Here is a 10000-nt window from a genome sequence, read left to right on the forward strand (position 1 = left end):
CTCGGAAAAAATTTCTTTCGTCAGGCAAAAGAACCAGAGTTTTCAGCGGTCATCCACTCCAACCTTGTCCGATTTTGAGGCACCAGGCTCGGCCACCCTCCGAGCCTTTTCCTTCCCTCTCCTGTTATGGTGCCTCCCTATTAACCTCTAGGTGGTTGCGCTCGTGACATCAAAAAGACCACTTTTTGCAGAGCAGTCACACTCGGAAAAAATTTCTTTCGTCAGGCAAAAGAACCAGAGTTTTCAGCGGCCATCCACTCCAACCTTGTCCGATTTTGAGGCACCAGGCTCGGCCACCCTCCGAGCCTTTTCACTCCCTCTCCTGTTATGGTGCCTCCCTATTAACCTCTAGGTGGTTGCGCTCGTGACATCAAAAAGACCACTTTTTGCAGAGCAGTCACACTCGGAAAAAATTTCTTTCGTCTGGCAAAAGAACCAGAGTGTTCAGCGGTCATCCACTCCAACCTTGTCCGATTTTGAGGCACCAGGCTCGGCCACCCTCCGAGCCTTTTCACTCCCTCTCCTGTTATGGTGCCTCCCTATTAACCTCTAGGTGGTTGCGCTCGTGACATCAAAAAGACCACTTTTTGCAGAGCAGTCACACTCGGAAAAAATTTCTTTCGTCTGGCAAAAGAACCAGAGTTTTCAGCGGTCATCCACTCCAACCTTGTCCGACTTTGAGGCACCAGGCTCGGCCACCCTCCGAGCCTTTTCACTCCCTCTCCTGTTATGGTGCCTCCCTATTAACCTCTAGGTGGTTGCGCTCGTGACATCAAAAAGACCACTTTTTGCAGAGCAGTCACACTCGGAAAAAAATTTCTTTCGTCAGGCAAAAGAACCAGAGTTTTCAGCGGTCATCCACTCCAACCTTGTCCGATTTTGAGGCACCAGGCTCGGCCACCCTCCGAGCCTTTTCACTCCCTCTCCTGTTATGGTGCCTCCCTATTAACCTCTAGGTGGTTGCGCTCGTGACATCAAAAAGACCACTTTTTGCAGAGCAGTCACACTCGGAAAAAATTTCTTTCGTCTGGCAAAAGAACCAGAGTTTTCAGCGGTCATCCACTCCAACCTTGTCCGATTTTGAGGCACCAGGCTCGGCCACCGTCCGAGCCTTTTCACTCCCTCTCCTGTTATGGTGCCTCCCTATTAACCTCTAGGTGGTTGCGCTCGTGACATCAAAAAGACCACTTTTTGCAGAGCAGTCACACTCGGAAAAAATTTCTTTCGTCTGGCAAAAGAACCAGAGTTTTCAGCGGTCATCCACTCCAACCTTGTCCGATTTTGAGGCACCAGGCTCGGCCACCCTCCGAGCCTTTTCACTCCCTCTCCTGTTATGGTGCCTCCCTATTAACCTCTAGGTGGTTGCGCTCGTGACATCAAAAAGACCACTTTTTTCAGAGCAGTCACACTCGGGAAAAATTTCTTTCGTCTGGCAAAAGAACCAGAGTTTTCAGCGGTCATCCACTCCAACCTTGTCCGATTTTGAGGCACCAGGCTCGGCCACCCTCCGAGCCTTTTCACTCCCTCTCCTGTTATGGTGCCTCCCTATTAACCTCTAGGTGGTTGCGCTCGTGACATCAAAAAGACCACTTTTTTCAGAGCAGTCACACTCGGGAAAAATTTCTTTCGTCTGGCAAAAGAACCAGAGTTATCAGCGGTCATCCACTCCAACCTTGTCCGACGTTGAGGCACCGATGTCGGCCAAGTTCTGAGCGTTCCACCGCCGAATGCCACTGGTCCTCAACACAGCGGACTTCCAATCCAACCTTGTCCGACTTTGAGGCACCGAAGTCGGCCTCAGCCCGAGCCTTCCCCCGCCGACCTCACTGGAGCCCGCCATCCAGGGACCGGCGGAGGTCGCCCGCATGACCGCGGCAAAGTGTCTCAAAGTCGGGCACGACCGCTCGAGTCACCCGCCAACCCGGTCCGGGGCACCTCCAGGGACCGGCGGAGGTCGCCCGCATGACCGCGGCAAAGTGTCTCAAAGTCGGGCATGACCGCTTGAGTCACCCGCCAACCCGGTCCGGGGCACCTCCAGGGACCGGCGGAGGACGCCCGCATGACCGCGACAAAGTGTCTCAAAGTCGGGCACGACCGCTCGAGTCACCCGCCAACCCGGTCCGGGGCACCTCCAGGGACCGGCGGAGGACGCCCGCATGACCGCGACAAAGTGTCTCAAAGTCGGGCACGACCGCTCGAGTCACCCGCCAACCCGGTCCGGGGCACCTCCAGGGACCGGCGGAGGACGCCCGCATGACCGCGACAAAGTGTCTCAAAGTCGGGCACGACCGCTCGAGTCACCCGCCAACCCGGTCCGGGGCACCTCCAGGGACCGGCGGAGGACGCCCGCATGACCGCGACAAAGTGTCTCAAAGTCGGGCATGACCGCTCGAGTCACCCGCCAACCCGGTCCGGGGCACCTCCAGGGACCGGCGGAGGACGCCCGCATGCCCGCGACAAAGTGTCTCAAAGTCGGGCACGACCGCTCGAGTCACCCGCCAACCCGGTCCGGGGCACCTCCAGGGACCGGCGGAGGACGCCCGCATGACCGCGACAAAGTGTCTCAAAGTCGGGCACGACCGTTCGAGTCACCCGCCAACCCGGTCCGGGGCACCTCCGGGGACCGGCGGAGGTCGCTCGCATGACCGCGACAAAGTGTCTCAAAGTCGGGCACGACCGCTCGAGTCACCCGCCAACCCGGTCCGGGGCACCTCCAGGGACCGGCGGAGGATGCCCGCATGACCGCGACAAAGTGTCTCAAAGTCGGGCACGACCGCTCGAGTCACCCGCCAACCCGGTCCGGGGCACCTCCAGGGACCGGCGGAGGACGCCCGCATGACCGCGACAAAGTGTCTCAAAGTCGGGCATGACCGTTCGAGTCACCCGCCAACCCGGTCCGGGGCACCTCCAGGGACCGGCGGAGGACGCCCGCATGACCGCGACAAAGTGTCTCAAAGTCGGGCATGACCGCTCGAGTCACCCGCCAACCCGGTCCGGGGCACCTCCGGGGACCGGCGGAGGACGCCCGCATGACCGCGACAAAGTGTCTCAAAGTCGGGCACGACCGCTCGAGTCACCCGCCAACCCGGTCCGGGGCACCTCCGGGGAGCAGTGGAGGTCGCTCGCATGACCGCGACAAAGTGTCTCAAAGTCGGGCATGACCGCTCGAGTCGCCCGCCATCCCGGTCCGGAGCTCAACACTCTACACCCCTGTTGTACTCGCTCCCTATTAACCTCTAGGTGGTTGCGCTCGTGACATCAAAAAGACCACTTTTTGAGGAGCAGTCACACTTAGGAAAAATCCGTTTGCGCTCACACCATCCCTCCCCATTAACCTCTAGGTGGTTGCGCTCGTGACATCAAAAAGACCACTTTTTGAGGAGCAGTCACACTTAGGAAAAATCCGTTTGCGCTCACACCATCCCTCCCCATTAACCTCTAGGTGGTTGCGCTCGTGACATCAAAAAGACCACTTTTTGAGGAGCAGTCAGACACCGAGGTTTTCTGGATTTATGTCCGTTTTCCTGGTTCTCTGACTCGGGCACCTTGTGACCGACATCCCCCCCTTCCCTGGTTCTATTTTGCCGATACTTTGGTGAGTTTTCTACCCGCAAACCAAGCCCCCCAAGCCCGCCGCCTGGTGGGGGAAGAGGCCCCCTGGTCCCGGTTCTATTTTAGGACACTTTGGTGAGTTTTCTACCCGCAAACCAAGACCCCCAAGCCCGCCGCCTGGTGGGGGAAGATGCCCCCTGGTCCCGGTTCTATTTTAGGACACTTTGGTGAGTTTTCTACCCGCAAACCAAGCCCCCCAAGCCCGCCGCCTGGTGGGGGAACATGCCCCCTGGTCCCGGTTCTATTTTAGGACACTTTGGTGAGTTTTCTACCCGCAAACCAAGCCCCCCAAGCCCGCCGCCTGGTGGGGGAACATGCCGCCTAGCCCGGTTCTATTTTAGGTCACTTTGGTGAGTTTTCTACCCGCAAACCAAGCCCCCCAAGCCCGCCGCCTGGTGGGGGAAGAGGCCCCCTGGTCCCGGTTCTATTTTAGGTCACTTTGGTGAGTTTTCTACCCGCAAACCAAGCCCCCCAAGCCCGCCGCCTGGTGGGGGAAGAGGCCCCCTGGTCCCGGTTCTATTTTAGGACACTTTGGTGAGTTTTCTACCCGCAAACCAAGCCCCCCAAGCCCGCCGCCTGGTGGGGGAACATGCCCCCTGGTCCCGGTTCTATTTTAGGACACTTTGGTGAGTTTTCTACCCGCAAACCAAGCCCCCCAAGCCCGCCGCCTGGTGGGGGAACATGCCCCCTGGTCCCGGTTCTATTTTAGGACACTTTGGTGAGTTTTCTACCCGCAAACCAAGCCCCCCAAGCCCGCCGCCTGGTGGGGGAACATGCCGCCTAGCCCGGTTCTATTTTAGGTCACTTTGGTGAGTTTTCTACCCGCAAACCAAGCCCCCCAAGCCCGCCGCCTGGTGGGGGAGCATGCCCCCTGGTCCCGGTTCTATTTTAGGACACTTTGGTGAGTTTTCTACCCGGAAACCAAGCCCCCCAAGCCCGCCACCTGGTGGGGGAAGAGGCCCCCTGGTCCCGGTTCTATTTTAGGACACTTTGGTGAGTTTTCTACCCACACTGCATGTCCCCAAATGCCGCCATCTGGTGGGGGAACATGCCGCCTGCACCGGTTCTATTTTAAGTCACTTTGGTGAGTTTTCTGCCCACACTACGGGTCCCCAAATGCCGCCATCTGGTGGGGGAACATGCCGCCTGCACCGGTTCTATTTTAAGTCACTTTGGTGAGTTTTCTGCCCACACTACGGCTCCCCAAATGCCGCCATCTGGTGGGGGAACATGCCGCCTGCACCGGTTCTATTTTAAGTCACTTTGGTGAGTTTTCTGCCCACACTACGGGTCCCCAAATGCCGCCATCTGGTGGGGGAACATGCCGCCTGCACCGGTTCTATTTTAAGTCACTTTGGTGAGTTTTCTGCCCACACTACGGCTCCCCAAATGCCGCCATCTGGTGGGGGAACATGCCGCCTGCACCGGTTCTATTTTAAGTCACTTTGGTGAGTTTTCTGCCCACACTACGGGTCCCCAAATGCCGCCATCTGGTGGGGGAACATGCCGCCTGCACCGGTTCTATTTTAAGTCACTTTGGTGAGTTTTCTACCCACACTACGGGTCCCCAAATGCCGCCATCTGGTGGGGGAACATGCCGCCTGCACCGGTTCTATTTTAAGTCACTTTGGTGAGTTTTCTACCCACACTACGGGTCCCCAAATGCCGCCATCTGGTGGGGGAACATGCCGCCTGCACCGGTTCTATTTTAAGTCACTTTGGTGAGTTTTCTGCCCACACTACGGGTCCCCAAATGCCGCCATCTGGTGGGGGAACATGCCGCCTGCACCGGTTCTATTTTAGGTCACTTTTCTCACTTTCTGACCCACAAATAATGCCCCAAATGCCGCCGCCTGGTGGGGGGAACTGCCGCCTAGTCCCGGTTCTATTTTAGGTCACTTTTCTCACTTTCTGACCCACAAATAATGCCCCAAATGCCGCCGCCTGGTGGGGGGAACTGCCGCCTAGTCCCGGTTCTATTTTAGGTCACTTTTCTCACTTTCTGACCCACAAATAATGCCCCAAATGCCGCCGCCTGGTGGGGGGAACTGCCGCCTAGTCCCGGTTCTATTTTAGGTCACTTTTCTCACTTTCTGACCCACAAATAATGCCCCAAATGCCGCCGCCTGGTGGGGGGAACTGCCGCCTAGTCCCGGTTCTATTTTAGGTCACTTTTCTCACTTTCTGACCCACAAATAATGCCCCAAATGCCGCCGCCTGGTGGGGGGAACTGCCGCCTAGTCCCGGTTCTATTTTAGGTCCCTTTTCTCACTTTCTGACCCACAAATAATGCCCCAAATGCCGCCGCCTGGTGGGGGGAACTGCCGCCTAGTCCCGGTTCTATTTTAGGTCACTTTTCTCACTTTCTGACCCACAAATAATGCCCCAAATGCCGCCGCCTGGTGGGGGGAACTGCCGCCTAGTCCCGGTTCTATTTTAGGTCACTTTTCTCACTTTCTGACCCACAAATAATGCCTCAAATGCCGCCGCCTGGTGGGGGGAACTGCCGCCTAGTCCCGGTTCTATTTTAGGTCACTTTTCTCACTTTCTGACCCACAAATAATGCCCCAAATGCCGCCGCCTGGTGGGGGGAACTGCCGCCTAGTCCCGGTTCTATTTTAGGTCACTTTTCTCACTTTCTGACCCACAAATAATGCCCCAAATGCCGCCGCCTGGTGGGGGGAACTGCCGCCTAGTCCCGGTTCTATTTTAGGTCACTTTTCTCACTTTCTGACCCACAAATAATGCCTCAAATGCCGCCGCCTGGTGGGGGGAACTGCCGCCTAGTCCCGGTTCTATTTTAGGTCACTTTTCTCACTTTCTGACCCACAAATAATGCCCCAAATGCCGCCGCCTGGTGGGGGGAACTGCCGCCTAGTCCCGGTTCTATTTTAGGTCACTTTTCTCACTTTCTTACCCACAAATAATGCCCCAAATGCCGCCGCCTGGTGGGGGGAACTGCCGCCTAGTCCCGGTTCTATTTTAGGTCACTTTTCTCACTTTTCTACCCACAAATAATGGCAAAAAAAAATGCTTACAGCACCCAGTATTCCCAGGCGGTCTCCCATCCAAGTACTAACTGGGCCCGACCCTGCTTGGCTTCCGAGATCAGACGAGATCGGGCTCATTCAGGGTGGTGTGGCCGTAAGCGAGGGAAGCGCTTGTGAAATGCCCCAAAGTGTTGAAAATGTTCCCCAGGCCCCTGGTTCCCCATCCCCGCAGGAGGAGGCTCCCCAGGCCCCCTGGTTCCCCATCCCCGCAGGAGGAGGCTCCCCAGGCCCCCTGGTGCAGGAGGAGGCTCCCCAGGCCCCCTGGTGCAGGAGGAGGCTCCCCAGGCCCCTGGTTCCCCATCCCCGCAGGAGGAGGCTCCCCAGGCCCCCTGGTTCCCCATCCCCGCAGGAGGAGGCTCCCCAGGCCCCCTGGTGCAGGAGGAGGCTCCCCAGGCCCAATGGTTCCCCATCACCGCAGGAGGAGGCTCCCCAGGCCCCCTGGTTCCCCATGCCCGCAGGAGGAGGCTCCCCAGGCCCCCTGGTTCTCTATGCCCGCAGGAGGAGGCTCCCCAGGCCCCCTGCTTCTCCATCCCCGCAGGAGGAGGCTCCCCAGGCCCCATGGTTCCCCATCACCGCAGGAGGAGGCTCCCCAGGCCCCCTGGTTCCCCATCCCCGCAGGAGGAGGCTCCCCAGGCCCCATGGTTCCCCATCACCGCAGGAGGAGGCTCCCCAGGCCCCCTGGTTCCCCATCCCCGCAGGAGGAGGCTCCCCAGGCCCCCTGGTGCAGGAGGAGGCTCCCCAGGCCCCCTGGTTCCCCATCCCCGCAGGAGGAGGCTCCCCAGGCCCCCTGGTTCTCCATGCCCGCAGGAGGAGGCTCCCCAGGCCCCCTGGTTCCCCATCCCCGCAGGAGGAGGCTCCCCAGGCCCCATGGTTCCCCATCACCGCAGGAGGAGGCTCCCCAGGCCCCCTGGTTCCCCATCCCCGCAGGAGGAGGCTCCCCAGGCCCCCTGGTGCAGGAGGAGGCTCCCCAGGCCCCCTGGTTCCCCATCCCCGCAGGAGGAGGCTCCCCAGGCGCCCTGGTTCTCCATCCCCGCAGGAGGAGGCTCCCCAGGCCCCCTGGTTCTCCATGCCCGCAGGAGGAGGCTCCCCAGGCCCCCTGGTTCTCCATCCCCGCAGGAGGAGGCTCCCCAGGCCCCCTGGTTCTCCATCCCCGCAGGAGGAGGCTCCCCAGGCCCCCTGGTTCTCCATCCCCGCAGGAGGAGGCTCCCCAGGCCCCCTGGTTCTCCATCCCCGCAGGAGGAGGCTCCCCAGGCCCCCTGGTTCTCCATCCCCGCAGGAGGAGGCCCCCCAGGCCCCTGGTTCCCCATCCCCGCAGGAGGAGGCTCCCCAGGCCCCCTGGTTCTCCATGCCCGCAGGAGGAGGCTCCCCAGGCCCCCTGGTTCTCCATCCCCGCATGAGGAGGCTCCCCAGGCCCCTGGTTCTCCATGCCCGCAGGAGGAGGCTCCCCAGGCCCCCTGGTTCTCCATGACCGCAGGAGGAGGCTCCCCAGGCCCCCTGGTTCTCCATCCCCGCAGGAGGAGGCTCCCCAGGCCCCCTGGTTCCCCATCCCCGCAGGAGGAGGCTCCCCAGGCCCCCTGGTGCAGGAGGAGGCTCCCCAGGCCCAATGGTTCCCCATCACCGCAGGAGGAGGCTCCCCAGGCCCCCTGGTTCCCCATGCCCGCAGGAGGAGGCTCCCCAGGCCCCCTGGTTCTCTATGCCCGCAGGAGGAGGCTCCCCAGGCCCCCTGGTTCTCCATCCCCGCAGGAGGAGGCCCCCCAGGCCCCTGGTTCCCCATCCCCGCAGGAGGAGGCTCCCCAGGCCCCCTGGTTCTCCATGCCCGCAGGAGGAGGCTCCCCAGGCCCCTGGTTGGGAGAGGGGGAAAAAGAGCAAAGTGTTTAAAAATGCCCCAAAGTGTTGAAAATGTTCCCCAGGCCCCTGGTTCCCCATCCCCGCAGGAGGAGGCTCCCCAGGCCCCCTGGTTGGGAGAGGGGGAAAAAGAGCAAAGTGTTTAAAAATGCCCCAAAGTGTTGAAAATGTTCCCCAGGCCCCTGGTTCCCCATCCCCGCAGGAGGAGGCTCCCCAGGCCCCCTGGTTGGGAGAGGGGGAAAAAGAGCAAAGTGTTTAAAAATGCCCCAAAGTGTTGAAAATGTTCCCCAGGCCCCTGGTTCCCCATCCCCGCAGGAGGAGGCTCCCCAGGCCCCCTGGTTGGGAGAGGGGAAAAAAAGAGCAAAGTGTTTAAAAATGCCCCAAAGTGTTGAAAATGTTCCCCAGGCCCCTGGTTCCCCATCCCCGCAGGAGGAGGCTCCCCAGGCCCCCTGGTTGGGAGAGGGGGATAAAGAGCAAAGTGTTTAAAAATGCCCCAAAGTGTTGAAAATGTTCCCCAGGCCCCTGGTTCCCCATCCCCGCAGGAGGAGGCTCCCCAGGCCCCCTGGTTGGGAGAGGGAAAAAAAAGAGCAAAGTGTTTAAAAATGCCCCAAAGTGTTGAAAATGTTCCCCAGGCCCCTGGTTCCCCATCCCCGCAGGAGGAGGCTCCCCAGGCCCCCTGGTTGGGAGAGGGGAAAAAAAGAGCAAAGTGTTTAAAAATGCCCCAAAGTGTTGAAAATGTTCCCCAGGCCCCTGGTTCCCCATCCCCGCAGGAGGAGGCTCCCCAGGCCCCCTGGTTGGGAGAGGGGGAAAAAGAGCAAAGTGTTTAAAAATGCCCCAAAGTGTTGAAAATGTTCCCCAGGCCCCTGGTTCCCCATCCCCGCAGGAGGAGGCTCCCCAGGCCCCCTGGTTGGGAGAGGGGAAAAAAAGAGCAAAGTGTTTAAAAATGCCCCAAAGTGTTGAAAATGTTCCCCAGGCCCCTGGTTCCCCATCCCCGCAGGAGGAGGCTCCCCAGGCCCCCTGGTTGGGAGAGGGGGAAAAAGAGCAAAGTGTTTAAAAATGCCCCAAAGTGTTGAAAATGTTCCCCAGGCCCCTGGTTCCCCATCCCCGCAGGAGGAGGCTCCCCAGGCCCCCTGGTTGGGAGAGGGGAAAAAAAGAGCAAAGTGTTTAAAAATGCCCCAAAGTGTTGAAAATGTTCCCCAGGCCCCTGGTTCCCCATCCCCGCAGGAGGAGGCTCCCCAGGCCCCCTGGTTGGGAGAGGGGAAAAAAAGAGCAAAGTGTTTAAAAATGCCCCAAAGTGTTGAAAATGTTCCCCAGGCCCCTGGTTCCCCATCCCCGCAGGAGGAGGCTCCCCAGGCCCCCTGGTTGGGAGAGGGGAAAAAAAGAGCAAAGTGTTTAAAAATGCCCCAAAGTGTTGAAAATGTTCCCCGGCCTCCTGGTACCCCATCCCCGCATGAGGATGTCACCCAGGCCCCTGGTTCTCCATCCCCGCAGGA

At 59.6% G+C, this 10000-nt stretch overlaps 1 non-coding gene across 1 annotated transcript; it reads right to left on the minus strand.

Annotated features, from left to right (window-relative positions):
• Positions 1-6643: 6643 nt before the first annotated feature.
• Positions 6644-6762, minus strand: LOC148058332 (5S ribosomal RNA). Its single transcript, XR_015709967.1, has one exon. It is a non-coding gene; the product is annotated as a 5S ribosomal RNA (ribosomal RNA).
• Positions 6763-10000: the final 3238 nt, after the last annotated feature.

Source organism: Callionymus lyra, unplaced genomic scaffold (assembly GCF_982586985.1).
Source record: "Callionymus lyra unplaced genomic scaffold, fCalLyr1.hap1.1 HAP1_SCAFFOLD_95, whole genome shotgun sequence".
Taxonomy (NCBI): domain Eukaryota; kingdom Metazoa; phylum Chordata; class Actinopteri; order Syngnathiformes; family Callionymidae; genus Callionymus; species Callionymus lyra.